The sequence below is a fragment of the Tyto alba genome, unplaced genomic scaffold (assembly GCF_018691265.1).
Source record: "Tyto alba isolate M040663 unplaced genomic scaffold, T.alba_DEE_v4.0 Super-Scaffold_27, whole genome shotgun sequence".
Taxonomy (NCBI): Eukaryota; Metazoa; Chordata; class Aves; order Strigiformes; family Tytonidae; genus Tyto; species Tyto alba.
Genome location: NW_024881301.1, coordinates 6,621,219 through 6,635,985, shown reverse-complemented (window position 1 = coordinate 6,635,985; position 14,767 = coordinate 6,621,219). Strand labels below are relative to the sequence as shown.

Sequence of the window (14,767 nt, the reverse complement as noted above, 5' to 3'; positions counted from 1 at the left end):
GGCCGCGGGCTCGCTGCTAACCGCCAGTTGGGGGGGGGGGGGGGTGCCACTGCTGCGGTGCCATTCCTTCAGCGGTCGCCGCTGCTAACGCCGACAAGTGTGGAGGGGTGGGGGTAGAACAAACCGTGAAGAAGTTGGAAGGGGGGCGGCTGTGCAACCCCCCGCTCGTTGGTGGGGGCGGCTTTCCTACCGACTTAGGCGGCTGCAGGTTCTCTGTCGCGAGAACGAAACGGAGCAAGGAGAAGCAGTTACTGTTGCAACTTTAAATAAGTTACAGACGCTGAAAAGTGCTAAAATCAGCCTTGATTTTTTTCAGTGCGGCCACTGGAGGGAATCTCGGGTTTGCCAAAGATCCTCGTGTACGAGTTTGCGAAGTCTAAGACTATTTTTTACAAGGACGGGAGTTTCAAAGGGTAGCGGTACTGTAAAGTTGAAGATCCCCAAGTAAAGCATTTTAAGCCTGCTTTTTCCTGGGCACATCCCCTGCTCAGGCTGTGAGTACTGTTCCCTTTCCAAGCTGTGGCCTTTTGTAAACTTGGTTTCTGCTGTTGGGTTGGCGTGTACTGCAGGGGCCGAGGGGACACGACGCCACACTGGGAAACGTGAATCCTGTGCCTTACTCAGTGCAGTGCTTGCTCTGGTTCTCAGCTGCAGCTGTCTGAAGCCCCTGGCTCTTCCCTCAAGCCCTAACCCTTCTGGTTACAGCACACTGTTGTAAGTGACATCCCAGGGCACCCCGTGGCTGTACAGCTGCTTCCCAACTGGCGCGCTCTCTCCTCAGACTGCTACCAGGCTGGCTTCCTTCCCCAGCCCAGTGGAGATTCCTCTTCCTGGCTCTGCTGTCCTAGGATTTACTGTTACTGCCCGTCACCCCCTGGTTTTCTCCCTTGACAACCAGTTCCTACACTGCTGGCTCCAAGCTGTTCCTGCATCCCTACGGCAGCCCCCTCTCCAAGGGCCTGCCAGCTGGGCCTGATGCTCTGTGACCAGAATGGTGCTGCTTCTGCCCTGTCTCTTCAGATTATACAGGACCCTGAGATGATGTGATACTAATCTGGCTTGTTTACCTCTCGAAAAAATGTCTCTGGCCCAGCCATGCGCTGTAGGTCATGCTAAGGAAGAAGGAGCGATGCCAGCATACCCATTAGGCTGTTTGTGTTTCTAACCATTTCACTCATTGCTATCTAGGTCCAATTTTTGGACTAGTAGGTTGGTTTTTTTTTCATCTCCCACACACTTTTATCATCCTCGTCACTGTCATACTAGTAGGAAGCCAAAAGTGAAGAGAGAAAGGGTTGAAGAAACCTGTTTTTTCTAAAGTTGATACACTTCATGGTTATTATTGTATGATCTTGGAGTGAATTCATAGAATAACTGTCATAATAGTTCTGTGCTCAAACTGATACTATTTCTAGTTACTACAGACAACAACGAAGAATCCTAGGAATGAAGAATACAAGACAGCCGTGACCAAGTTGGCATGTCATCAGAAGGTACCATCTCCTAGCCAGTTGCAAACAGAATTGTGAGGACTTTTCTTTAGCAGAAGCATAGGCTTGGCTCTGGAGAACTGGTGAGGTGTCTGAAAGTGTCCCAAGGCTGCAGGCATCTTCAGCAGCTGGAGGACAAACATCTTCTCATGAAATACTCTAAACACCGGGAATTCCACAAAATGTTTTTCTCCTCCCACAAGTACAACTTATCTTGCTCTCATCCTCTGGTTACCTAACCACTGTTTATAAAATATTTTTACATTGGGATGTCTTTGTGATCACAGCATTTGAGACGATTTTTGTTAGATATCTTCCACATAAATACTGCTTGTAAGATCTGAATGTTCCATCATATTCTCCCACATTTTCTGGTTTGTTTTGAGTAGAGGAAAAAAAATAGGCTTGCAGGATGCCACAGGTGACGAACCTTGAACTGAAAGCAGTGATTTCCCAAAATAATACAAATTAAATTTGTGAAATTTTGTAGTACCTTCCTATTTCCATGCAAAATACAGGAGCACAGTGTTTGGATTTCAATTTTAGAGAAAGATATAAGATCATTTATTCATTGTAACTAAAACCATCTCCTTTGCTTAATTTTATCTGATGATTAAATTAAATTCATTTATTCCCCTTTGTGATGCTTTTTCATTCATATATTTAACATTTTGAATTTTCACATTCATAAATAGCAACAGATCTAAAGAAGCATTGAAAAACAGAGTCCATGGCTCCATTTTTTTGCCATGCAAAGGGAAATTCACACTCAAAAATCAACATTTAAATAATGGCACAGATGCATACAAGCAGGGAAATAGATAGCTACAATGGAAATGTGCCACATGTCTCAGAACACATAACCACAACAGGGTGTCTCTTTTATGACTTTCTTAATGCACTGCAATATGCCTAGATATCAAAGGACATATGGTATATTTTCTCTTTAATTGCACATTTCTTTGCTCTTGTGAGTTACTCGCAACCTTAACATTATTTAATTGTAATTTAGATGCATAAATCTAGACCATCGTCAAGAGTTTCAAATGCAAATATGTTTTAATCAGATCTTTCTTCCACTTCTTCTGTACCAACTTTTGTCAGTGTAGTGTCTCTTTTGTTGATGTGCATTTGAGTATGTTATATTTTTTTGGAGAGAAGAGAATGCAGACAGAGAAGAATGGGCCCTTTTCTGAAATATTTTTCCCCATGTTTCCAGCTCCTATTACTCAGTAACAAGTAGCAGGTAGAGATATAGTTCCCAAGACTAGGGTCTGGAAAGCATTAACATTTAGTTCATAGAGAAAGCTATCTGAAATGAAGTGCTAACAGTAGAGTGATTTTAGTCTTCACAGGATTGTGTCAGAATTCCTCATTGCAGAGGAATTTAGTTTTGGAGTAACCTATAACATTTGCAGTGATCCAATCTTCCAACAATTCTGAGAAAAAATGGTAAGCGATCTTTAGTTTCTGTCTGAATTTTCTGCGATTTTTATTATCTGAGTTTCCATAAATTCTCTCAAATAAGTAAGAGAAGGAACCCACTGACATTCCCATCCACGAGCAAGAAAATACAGAATGCTGATTCATCATAATCTTCAAATTTGCATTTAAAATGAAAATCAAACTTGGTATTTACAAAGCTATATATACAGGAAAGACGACAGCAAAGAGTTTTATGGTAGCACCATCTGCTTAAACCTGCTTGACTGGTGATCTCAGTATGAAAGTTCAGAATGATTGCTGAGCATTAGATGTTTCTCAGTCAAAGCCTTTAACATGTTGGTGACAGCACCTCATTTTCTGCATTCACTTCAAATTGATACACACCCCCCCCCCCCTTTCCTTACTATAATAATTATGATGGCTCAGGACCTACTGCTAATAGGATCACAGGGTGAATTTGAGCTTCTTTTTCAAGTGAGACTACTATTTCATCTAGCAGTTTTTTAAAAAAAAGTGTTTATGCATATGTTTTGTGATATCAGTAATACAATTAGTTAACAGAGCAGATCCCAAGGAAGGAGTGTCTTTCAGTAGATGAAAAAGGAAGATAGCAAAAGGAAGGAATGCTATTTTTGGTTTAGTATTTCTTCACCAACTGAATTTGGTGCGATCTCCTAACTTCGGTGTCATTTCCCACATGTCCAGTCTCCATGTTAAGTCATCTTGTTGCAAAACGGCGCTTGCACCTGCAGGTCTGTCTATGTAAATGGTTGAGTCTTGAAAATTATTCCTGTTCTGCTTATTTAACAAATCATAATTTGTTATCAAAATACACAACAATATCAGACTGTTGGTAGGGTAAATGGTGCTTTTTGCTTCCTGGAGGAGATCACAGTAGCAGGATAAATTTGTCTTGAATTTATTCTGTCAACTTCTTGTCTGTTTTTTTTCAGTTTTCTCATTTATATTCTGCTTTAGCTGTTGTAGAGAATATTAATAAGAAGTAGCACCTGAAATGCAAGCCTATATGTTCTGGTATAAAGTGAAGTACCTAAACAGCACTTCATGCTACAAGGATATTGGTGGCTCTGCCATGTTGCAGAGGGGCAATAACAAACCCAGAAAAAAATCATTGGGATGCTAAATTTTTATTCTAGTATCTGCCATTTTAGACTGCAAATATAAATATTTAGAATAAAGAAACTCATGGCAGGTTCAGCAGTTTGCACTAATGGGAGTAAGTGCAACAGCTGCAGTGAAAAAATCTCTGTGTCTTGATTTTATTCTTCAGAAGGGAATCTCCAGCTACTAGGAAAGTATGCTATAAATAAAAAATAGCAGAACATCTAATCTAAGCCTCCTTAGAGCTGAAAATTCTTCAAGAACTCTTAAAGGTTAATATTTTATTTTAGGATGCAGAAGCAAAGCACTGTAGTTCACGAACTTTCTTATTATTTTGGATGTCAAAAGCAAAGCAGGAAAGATGAACATGAGAAGACACTGCCAAGCAGTGCTGAAGAAAAGGTAGCAATGATCTTGATGATCTGAATATTCATATCTGTTAAAGGCAACACATTTGCAATGGAGAGGTATACTATTCTGGAGGTGCTTCTGGGGACTCTCACTTTTGCGTCACCTGAATCATCTTCAGCTTCTGCCTTCTAAAGACTCATGACCATGAAGGACAGAGGAGATGACTGGATGGCTACAGGACAGTACTTCCACCTTATTGTCACAATCCTAATCAACAACTTTCTGAGGGAATACAGAAAGATAATTATATCAAGTGCAATTTTATTTCAGTGAGCCTAATCCCATGACCTAAAGAAGACCTTCCTGATTCTGCTAGCAGTGCTGCTCCCCGTGCTGCCCGGGAGGCTCTTGGCCTTTGCTGCAAGGGCACATTGCTGCCTCACGTTCAGCTTGTCCACCAGGACCCTCAGGGCCTTTTCTGCCAAGCTACTTACCCGCTGGTCAGCCCCCAGCATGTGCTGGTGCATGAGGTTGTTCCTCCGCAGGTGCAGGTTTTTGCACCTCCCCTTGTTGAACTTCATGAGGTTCGTGTCTGCCCATTTCTTCAACCTGTTGTGGTCCCTCTGAATGGAAGCACAACCATCTGGTGTATCGACAACTCTTGCTGAGGGTGGCATCCAGGCCATTAATCAAGAAGTTAAACAGTATTGGCCTCAGTATTGACCTAGTATTGACCCCTGAGATATATCACTACTCACCAGCCCCCAGCTGGACTCCATGCCACTGACCACAACCCTATGGACCTGGCTAGTTTTCAGTACACCTCACTGTACACTTATTTAATCTCTACTTCAGTTTGCCTTTGCGAATGTTATGGGAGACAACTGTCTAAAACCTTAATAAGGTTGAAATAAAAAAAATCCACTGCTGTCCCTCTCCTGGATGCTCAGATAAGGTTCTCTATTGTTCCAGGTCACCTGGCCCTGCTTCCACCTCTGGTATGCTTCTTTTTTATGTCTGGGTTTTGTCAGGATCTCCTTGTTCATCCCTGCAGGCCTCCTCACTCAACTTTCTGCAGGCCAGAGTGGACCATTCTTGAGCTGGGAGGAGCTGATCTTTGAAAATTGACCATTTCTCTTGGATCCCTCTTCTCTCTAGGGCCACATCCCATGGGACCCTTTCAAGCAGGTCCCTGAATGGATCGAATTCTGGTCTCCTGAAATCTAAGGCTGTGACCCTGCTTTTTGCTTCGTTCCTTCCTCTTAGGATCCTGAACTCCACCTTCTCATGGCCACTGCAGCCAAGACTGCCCCAGACCTTCACACCCCCAACCAGTTCTTCCTTGTTTGTAAGTGTAAGGTCCAGCAGAGCCCCCTCATTGTTGGCTCCTTAGTCAGCTTTGTTAGGGATTTGTCAACCAGTGCACTCCCCAGACTTTTTGCATTGCTTGTGCCCTGCTCTGCTGCCCTTCTGGCAGATATCAGGTTGGTTCAAGTCCCTCATGAGGATCAGAGCCTGCAGACATGAAGTTTTGTCCAAATGTATGAAGAAGGCCTCTTCTACTTCTTTTTCCTGATCAGGGGGTCTGTAGCAGAGATCCAGAACAACTTCACCCATGTTGTTCCGCCCCACCAGCTCCCAGTTGACTCCTCATGCATCCCAAGGCAGAGCTCCATGCTCCATTCCTGCTGCTGTCTCACATAAATGGCATTTGGTTTTGTTCTATTTTCTCTGCTCTCTTTGTTGATGTACTCTATACATTGCTCTTTAAATCATAGAAGAACAATAAATAGCCATTTAACAGTGTTCTTTAACTTTGTATTCATAGTGTAGCTCAGAGACACTGTATATTTTATCAGAAGTTCTTAAAATCTTAGAAGATTAATTCTTTTGATGAATAAAAAATAATAAATTATACAATGAAATACAAAGCAGGGAATACAGTTATGTTTAACCTAAAATAGATGATAGTCTTGTCACAGTTAATAACCAGTAGTGCATTTTCTCTTACACAGCACCTCACTGACAACAAAGCACAGCAAAAGAAACAATATACTCATGTTTCTGTAAATATGCTTTGTGAGTACTACTGTGCTTGAAACCAATCTGGGAAAATATACACTTAACTAAAATCTTATTATATTTAATGTACTTTTATTGTTTTCCACTTTTAATGTCTGTCGGATTCTTGCTTCTTGCTTGCTTTCTTCCCCTTTTCAACTATTTTTGAGGAGATCTAGTTGCCAAGTGAGGCTCTATAACATTTCATACACATGCGATGCATACATTTCACTCTTAGCATGGAATAACAGATACAGCATATTTTATAATGCTTAAAAAGAAGCCAAAGTAAGCTTATGTTGAAGACACATATTGCAACATTGTCTGTACCATGGCATTCATCCTTATCAGAAGTGGCTCCGTTTCTTTGGCGTCATTTCTGTGTTTGGTACGTGTGCAGTAATTGAGTCATTGGGACCACTCAAAAGGCACATGGCCTGCTGAAGGACAAAACTCCTCCTTTCCTGTGAAAGTTTGCTCATTTATACCTTTCTGTTCTGAGTAGTCCCATCGTCAATGGAAATATGGTAACCGAGTATGCATGTATTTTCAAGAGCCAAGAAAATCACTAGACAAAATAAGTATGCGTCCTGGGTTTGAGTGAGTGGTGGGGTTTTTGGTAGCAGTGGAGTGTTGGTGGCCCCTGTGAGAAGCTTCTCGAAGCTTCCTTGGCTCCACGTTGGCCCCACCTCTGCACCAAGGCCAAGCCAGTCAGCTGCACCTCTGCGATAATGTATTTAAGAAGGGACCTGTCAGGAGGAGTTGGATTTGTGAGGAGGAGGTGCCCTGGAGCAGAGACCCACTCATATCCTGTGGTGAGATGGCAGGGTGGCCCCCCCCACCACCACCCGTGGAGGTCTACGGTGGAGCAGATGCTGACATATGGTCTGTGGGGGACCTTGTACTGTCTCAGGTGATTGCACCTGAAGGAAGCTGGGGTTCTGTGGGAACAAGCAGCCCCCACTGTTGTAGATTGGCACTGGGAGGGTCGCAGCATGCAGGGGTTTCCCATGCTGGAGCAGCTCGGGAAGGGCTGCAGCCCGTGGGAGCGACTCCAGTTGGAGAAAGTTGGTGCCCCACGCTGGAGCAATGAGGGAAACACTGCGGTCCATGGGAGGGACTCACATCGGAGAAAGTTTGTGGATGTCTGTCTCCTGTGACAGGGGGACCACACTGGAGCAGAGGGAAGAAGTTCCAGAAGCTGCCCCCACTGAAGATGCAAAGAGCAGCAGCACTGACTGCACCCCCCATTCCCTGCCCCTGCCCCTGCTGGGGGGAAGAGGTAGAGATATCGGGAGCAGAGCTGAGCCCGGGAAGAAGGGAGGGGACGAGGGAAGGTGTTTTCAAGATGTAGTAATGCTTCTCGCTGTCCTGCCCTGTCTTTTAAACGTTGTTGTTGTTGTTAGTGTCTGTATTAAATTTATGTTCTTTTTTTTCTTCTTCCCCTAACAAGTCTGTCTTTTGTCCATGACCATAATGGGTGATTCATCCCTCTCTGTCCTATCTCAAATCCTGAGCTTTTCCTTATTTTCTCCCTCTCAGCGCTGGGGGGAAGGGAGGGAGTGAGCAGCTGTGTGGTGCTCAGTTGCCCTCTGAGCTCAAACCACAACAGTATGATATTTTGAAGTGTTTCTTTTTGCTGGTCTCGGTCCAGCCAGGATTGGGACAATGTGCTGAATAATGTCAAACTCAATTTAGTTTGTGAAGGGGGAGCATTGCCAAGAGCACATGCTGCCATCCTGTATGCAAGCCCCAATTTATTACCCGGTGTTTACATCTTTCATTTCTGTTTTTCCCATCCTATTGACCTTCAGATCTAGTCTGTTTACTGACCACTCGCTCATCACATGCTCCACAGGTGGTGTTCTGACCTGCAGCTTCTCACGCTCGCAACAGGGTGTTCCTCACTGTTGCTTCATTTACCCACAACCATCCTTCTAATCTGAGGGTCAGTTTACAATTTTGCTAACCACCAATTCTTTACTCCCACATCTAGTCCGAATTTCTAACCATAGACTGCGCAGGTACAGTGAATGGTTGCTTGAAATGGTAGTGTGTCTAACTTGCATTACTGTAAACATATATATATTTAAAATAAATATATTAGGTATCTATGCATGTGTGCTTGTTTTCAAGCAGGAGCAAAAGGGCAGAGAAGGAAGATACTTCATCTGAGTGCAGTGTGTGGGAAAAGGGTCCCAGGGTACAGGAGGTCTGCTGTACAAACCAGGAGACTGCATCCATAGGGAGAAGCCTGGCCCGTAGGAATGCTGGAGCACTGCTCTGTCCCTGTTACGCCACTGAGGAAAGCAGGTGTGCAACCGATCCGGGCATGTGTAAGGATGACAAAATGTTTGGATATTGCCTTGTCATGGGAGGTGTCCTCCTGCCTGGGAGGACCTCCTTTCATGCTCATAGCAATAGGTACACCAAAAGGTGGTGAAAAGGTTGAGCCCCGGGAGAAGCAGGGAGCACACACAAATCTACTTTAATTACAATGTCTGTAGCTGGTATTTGCAAGGTAGGAACTATAGGCCTTGGTCTGCCCTTGTTTTAGAATGAAAGCAACAAGGGGTCCATGCTAGAAATAGGTAAACCACCTTTAAACTACCCTACAAGGAGGAATTGACTGTAATTTTCTCTAAACAACATATGAAACCAGAAAAAAATACTAATTGTGTTGATTTCTAATGATAATTTTGCTTTAAGGACATATCAATGCTTTTTACCACTCCCCATCTTTTCCTTTGATTCAGCATAAAATTTTAAAGTATGACTCTAGTCTAAAAAGATACCCTAGAAAAGTACCATAGTGTTATTATGTAATTGCTATATATATTCTTTTGCAAGTGAAATAGCAATTTATCTGTCTGAATATTGAGTTGAGATTGCTTTGGATATCAGTAAGAAAAATTCTAATTTAAAAGACTAGTTAGAAGCCTTCTTGATGGGAATGTGGATCATAATAATACCTATGTCTCTCTTGCATTGATTCTATAGGAATAAAAAGGAGTCTTTTGTTCAATAACATAATTTACACTTTATTGTTAAATATTGCTTGTCTTCTGCTAATGATAAAATGTGATTTTGCATAACTTTCTAAATATGTTCACAGTTTACCTATTAGTGTGTATATATTTTTGCAGGAATAAGGTACTGTTGCTCAGGTGCTGTTTCTTAAATAAATTGATTATGCTCTTTTCTAAATGCTACATTCTTTCTTACTGGTTCCAAGTGGACCTTTGATTCTGCCATATATGATGCATCATTTTACCCTGCTGATTCAGCTAGTGGGAATAATTCAGTCTGGAATAATTCTAGTTTTGTAGGATTCAGTATTTATGTATTTATTCAGAATATTAAGTATAGATTTTATTTTTGCCTGATGTTTGTATTTCCCAGACTTTCTCATATGGTTTGTTCAGGATCAACTTGAAAAGTTGACTAGACACTGGCATGGACAAGAAATTATAACCCATGAACCAAGAATAGAGGTAACTTTGCTCTCTGGGGATAGAAAGAAAAATATGAAATTCATCAGAAATTATTGCAAGGAGAGCCAAGTGGAAGAGATAGTGGTGAAATCTGGTGAAGAGAAGCAGCTGAAACCTTACTAATATTTATTGGTTCAGATTTAATTTTTGTAGGCAAAGTAATAAATTGTAGGGCTAGAACAGAGGACAGAAATTGTCATGGATTGCAAATGTAACAAGAAATTGCCTATGAAAATTCTTTCTGGCCTGTTTAAATGGAAGTTGTATGAGCTCTAAAACAAGTAGAAACTATGGCTAGATTGTATGTTCCTGATGGTTTGGACTTTTTAAAGAGCAAACATCTTATAGAAGAAGTATGAAACCATAGTCTGTTATTCTTCCTAAATACCCAAAGATATCAGCTTATGTCTTTTAAAATAATACACAGTTTTCTACATTCATGTATGTAGTATTTTAGCTTGTGCATACTTTATATAAAATAGCCACAGAAACTGAAAGGTTTTATGTTGGTTGTTGTGTAACAAAGCTTTGATCTTAAGTGAGAAGGAGAATATTTATTACAAGGAAGTCATGTAAAAAAGGGATGAGTTTTATATGTAGTATACTAAAAGAGCTTTTCTTTCTTGAGTGGTAGATAAGAAGATAAATTTCTGCAGGGAAAGAACTGCTTGTGTGTTCCTATAAGCCCCCTTTTGCATCAATTTGTTAGTGTTGGTAGGAGACCATCTTTGAGGAAAACTGAGAAAGTAAAGTAGGGGATGGTTATGTGCTATTTCAGTCATGGTTGAGACTTTCAGCTCAACATCCTAGTTCATTTGTTATTGATCATATCGTTCATTTATTTTCTTCAGTCCATTGTCAGACCTGACACAGTGCTGGTTAGTTTTTCTTTCCTTTTCAGCAGTAATTGATATGTGTCTTCTAATAAAAAGGTTTTGTGAGGGGGAATGCTGTGTTTCAAACCACGAGAAAGAAACAAGGTTCTTATCTGCTCTTGAGATGCCTACCCTAACATCCTTTCCATTAGTCTTTCTTAGATGTTTTCAAAACAGCAGTCTTCATCTTTATTTCTACATGTGTGTATGAAAGGAGCTTATCATAAAAGTCCATGGTATATCATTGTCTACTTTGAAGACTCTTCCCCACTGAAATATCTACAAAACCAGTGACAGCATTTAAGTTGCAGTCTGGCATTTTCTTATACCTAGGTAAACCTCATGGCTAACTGTTATCAAAAGTCTTGTTTTTCCTTCAGCCTCCACTACACTTACTTGTGGCCAAGAGTTCCCAGCTGATCTCCTGTGCCATCACTTTTACTCACCTGATCTTGTAGTGAGGTGTTTAAGGAAGCTAAATTAGCAGAAAAACAATTTCTTTTCTACAAAAGCAGTTTTCTGCCTGCTGAGTTTCACAAATTGGGAGCAGATGAATTCTGATGTCAAAGCAAGGGAAAACAATTATTGGGGCACAAGAATTGAGCAACATTAACTTTCTTTGTCAGCAGTAAGCTTTTAGATCAGCTTAGCTATGATTGCATCTATAGACAGCGAGTATACCAAGAATACTGCTTATCACAGTGATCTGTGTTGTCTTGCTATCTCCCCGTGTTCTTGTGTCTGCAACCACCTTATTTCCTTTGTTTTATACTTTGGTTGTAAGCCCTTTTTTTTCAGAGGCTGCCCCTCTGTACTGTATTTGTAAACCACAACTTTTGTAACTTCAAAATTTTTGCTGTGATGTTTACCACACCTTATCATTTTTCCCTCCTAACAGATGTCAGACATTACTATTTATTGTTTGGGGACGATGGCACAGCCTCCACATAGCTGCTTGCCTATGTCCTTGTGAAAAGACTTAGTATTATAACATCTCCTCTGCATAACATAAATAAAGTTAGTACTGGGGATAAGAACAATTGATTTATTCTCATCTAAGAGGCTGGAATTTGAGGGCTGGATACAGCTGTGTTGGGTACACAAAAAAATCTGTCACCAAGCTTCAAGAGGAAAGAACTGAGGAAAATGTAGGCAGTGGCTGATCATGTCTGTTTGACTTTTGCAGGTATTGTTTGTAGCATTATTGTTCCACAATACATTCTGTTGCAGGTATGCAGTATGTAAGAGACCTGTAAAGACTGGATTTATGAAAAACATGGTGAAGGTGGACACAGTGGTTTGGGAGATTGGTACTCGAATATGAAGGCTTGGTTTCCTACATACCTGATTGAATAACTGAATACAGCTGAAGGATTCTTATGGAGCCAGTGGGAATTCTTTTGATTTTTAAAGCTTACTGGTCTCTCTTCTCTTTTTTTTTTTTTTTTTTCCAACCATCTTACATGGGTCTGTTTGCATCTCATCAGCAGGAACAAGCGCCTTGGATAGCAGATGATGTTCTGTACCAGTTGCAACAGCAATAAGCAGACTGAAAGGGAGGAGAAAGGCAAACCTAAGAGATCAAATTCACCAGAACAAACTAGGATGGTATTGGAAATATTCCTGGAGAGTTGGGAGATAATTTGGGGCTCGAACCTGTGCTGCTGTCCTCCTCCTTTGCCCTCAAAACTAGCTCTTGACATGTCTGTCCCATCTATGAGACATTATGAGACCCTTGTTCCATGGAGGAACTAACACTTCTGAGCTTCTGAGCCTCCCTACAGAACATTTTCTTTCAGGTAAGGTTTGCATGAAGGTGAGACTTCTTAGAAACTCGGCAAATTTGTTAGCAAAACTGCCTAGAGCATACATCTTATCTCAGTGTACAGTTTCGTGTGACCACTAAACCAACTGGTCATCACTAGTTGCCACTGCAAGACAAAGGTCTTGCTCCTGGCTGTGCTGTCCCACTGTTGCTTCTGTGCTGGCTTTGCTGCCTGGCTGAGGCATGGTAAGGCGGGCTGGAAACCTGGCCAGTGGAGAGATAAGCCAGGAAGAAAAGGTTTCTTACAGTATCTGACCAAGGCCAGGCGAGAGCCAGCAGAGGCTCAGGGGAAGGGGGAGCAATTCACAGAGGAGAGCGCCAGCAGCTCTGATTTAGATCAGTCTAAACTCTCATACGAGTGTGTGCTCCTGGGTGGTGCCACATCTTCCTGGTGTCTCTGCTCTACCCTAGGCACTTTCGTCTCCTCCCCGGTGCCCTTTCAGATGCTTCTTTGACCCTTTGTGCATTGACTCAACTCACCAACCTCACAGAAAAAGCCCTCTTCATTTGCTTCTTGAATTGATTCAGTGTGCAACTGTGTGAACCCCATAACTCTGTGAGGGAAGAGGGGAGTGAAGGAAGAAGTTGGTGGAAGAGATGGAACTGTCCTTTTTTTGGTGGTCAAACCATTATTATCACCCACTGAGGGTGCAACTTGATGTTACACCTAACCAACTCTGCATGCAAGCTGCTACTGAAGAAAATAGTCCTCAACTCACTGACCTGATGCAAAGAGAAATTTTTTTTTTTTTTTTTTTTTTTTGTGAGTTGCTACAAAATTGTGTGATTGTTAAATCCAGTTCAGGGGAAGGTGCAGGAATGTCTGTGTGGAAGTGGTTGGGAAAAACAAAAAACAGAACTGCTGCTTTTTGTGATGATCTCCATTTTGGTCATGCTATCAGGATGTGAAACTGTCCTCTTTGCATGCCTGTGGAAGGATGAAAACAAAACTCAGATTGTAAAAAATAAAATTAGTTTTGAGTTGGGTCAACACACTAATCTGACTTGACAGCTGCAGAAAAGCTCGTCCTAACACAGGGAGAGAATGAGAAGATGCAGTGGGGGACAGGAGATAGGGGAATCTCCTCATTTGGTAGCAGAGTGCTCTTAGATTTGCTGATGCTGAACATGGAGTAGCTCCCCAAGGAGGGAATTCCAAGTGTTAGAATAAATTTTCAGCTTTTTGTAATAAATGGCTCACCAAAATGAACCAGCTTAAAAAAAAAAATCTTCTATTCTTGGAAGCTGAGTGTTTTCATTAGCCTCACAGGTGAATTTGTGGGAGAATGGAGAACTATACCAGTGAGCGAATAACAGACTAGGAAATTGGGAAATCAGGAACCTACTCAACTGGCTCTGCTATCAGGAAAGCTATGGGAAACTCTGTCTTTGATTTTTTACAGTAGCTTGTAATGAAGAAGAATAAGGATGTACTTCAGCAACCCTTTCTTCTTGCTCATTATTATGGTACTATAACCCCAATTTCCTGGTACTGTGGGGTGGAGGGAGTGGTACAATACCAAAACCATGATGTGTGGCATGGTAGGGAGCAGGGTACATTTCATATGTGGTTTTGGAGGGGCTAAATCCATATTTGATTCTGTAAGTTAACTTTCTGTAAACTTAAATGTTACTATGACCTGAAATTTACTTAAAATTGCTGTTTCTCGGATTTAAGTTACTTCTGTATGCTGTTTTAAATTTGTTTCTGTCTTTACCTACATTGCTTTTTCAGCAGTTTCTGAATTAAAAAAAAAAAAGTTGCAATGGTTTGCTCCTTCTTGAATAATAATTTGTTGCTAGTTAATGAAAGTCTTTGTGATGACTTTATCATTGTGATTATGCAGACCTGGCTGCTGGTGCCAGAATATTGATTAACAGCGCCATAAACTGACTCTTGCGGGTTCAGTCACAGTACAATATACCACACACTGCTCTGCAACTTTAGCAGATAACCAGTTTGACACTTTCGGGTTTCCACTTAAAAGCATCAGATGATCCCGAGTGTTGAAAAACAAATCAGTTGTTTCTATTGTTATCTGTAAAAAAAATTAAGTCAGGTTAAGTTTCCTTTGCACGACTTATTAAAAAAAAGTGAATATC

General features: G+C 41.5%; 1 long non-coding RNA gene across 1 annotated transcript; it reads left to right on the top strand.

Annotated features, from left to right (window-relative positions):
• The first annotated feature begins 8,642 nt into the window (after positions 1 to 8,642).
• On the top strand, positions 8,643 to 14,336 carry LOC116963649. Its single transcript, XR_004408326.2, has 3 exons — positions 8,643 to 8,783; positions 12,327 to 12,638; positions 13,076 to 14,336. It is a non-coding gene; the product is annotated as an uncharacterized LOC116963649 (long non-coding RNA).
• Positions 14,337 to 14,767: the final 431 nt, after the last annotated feature.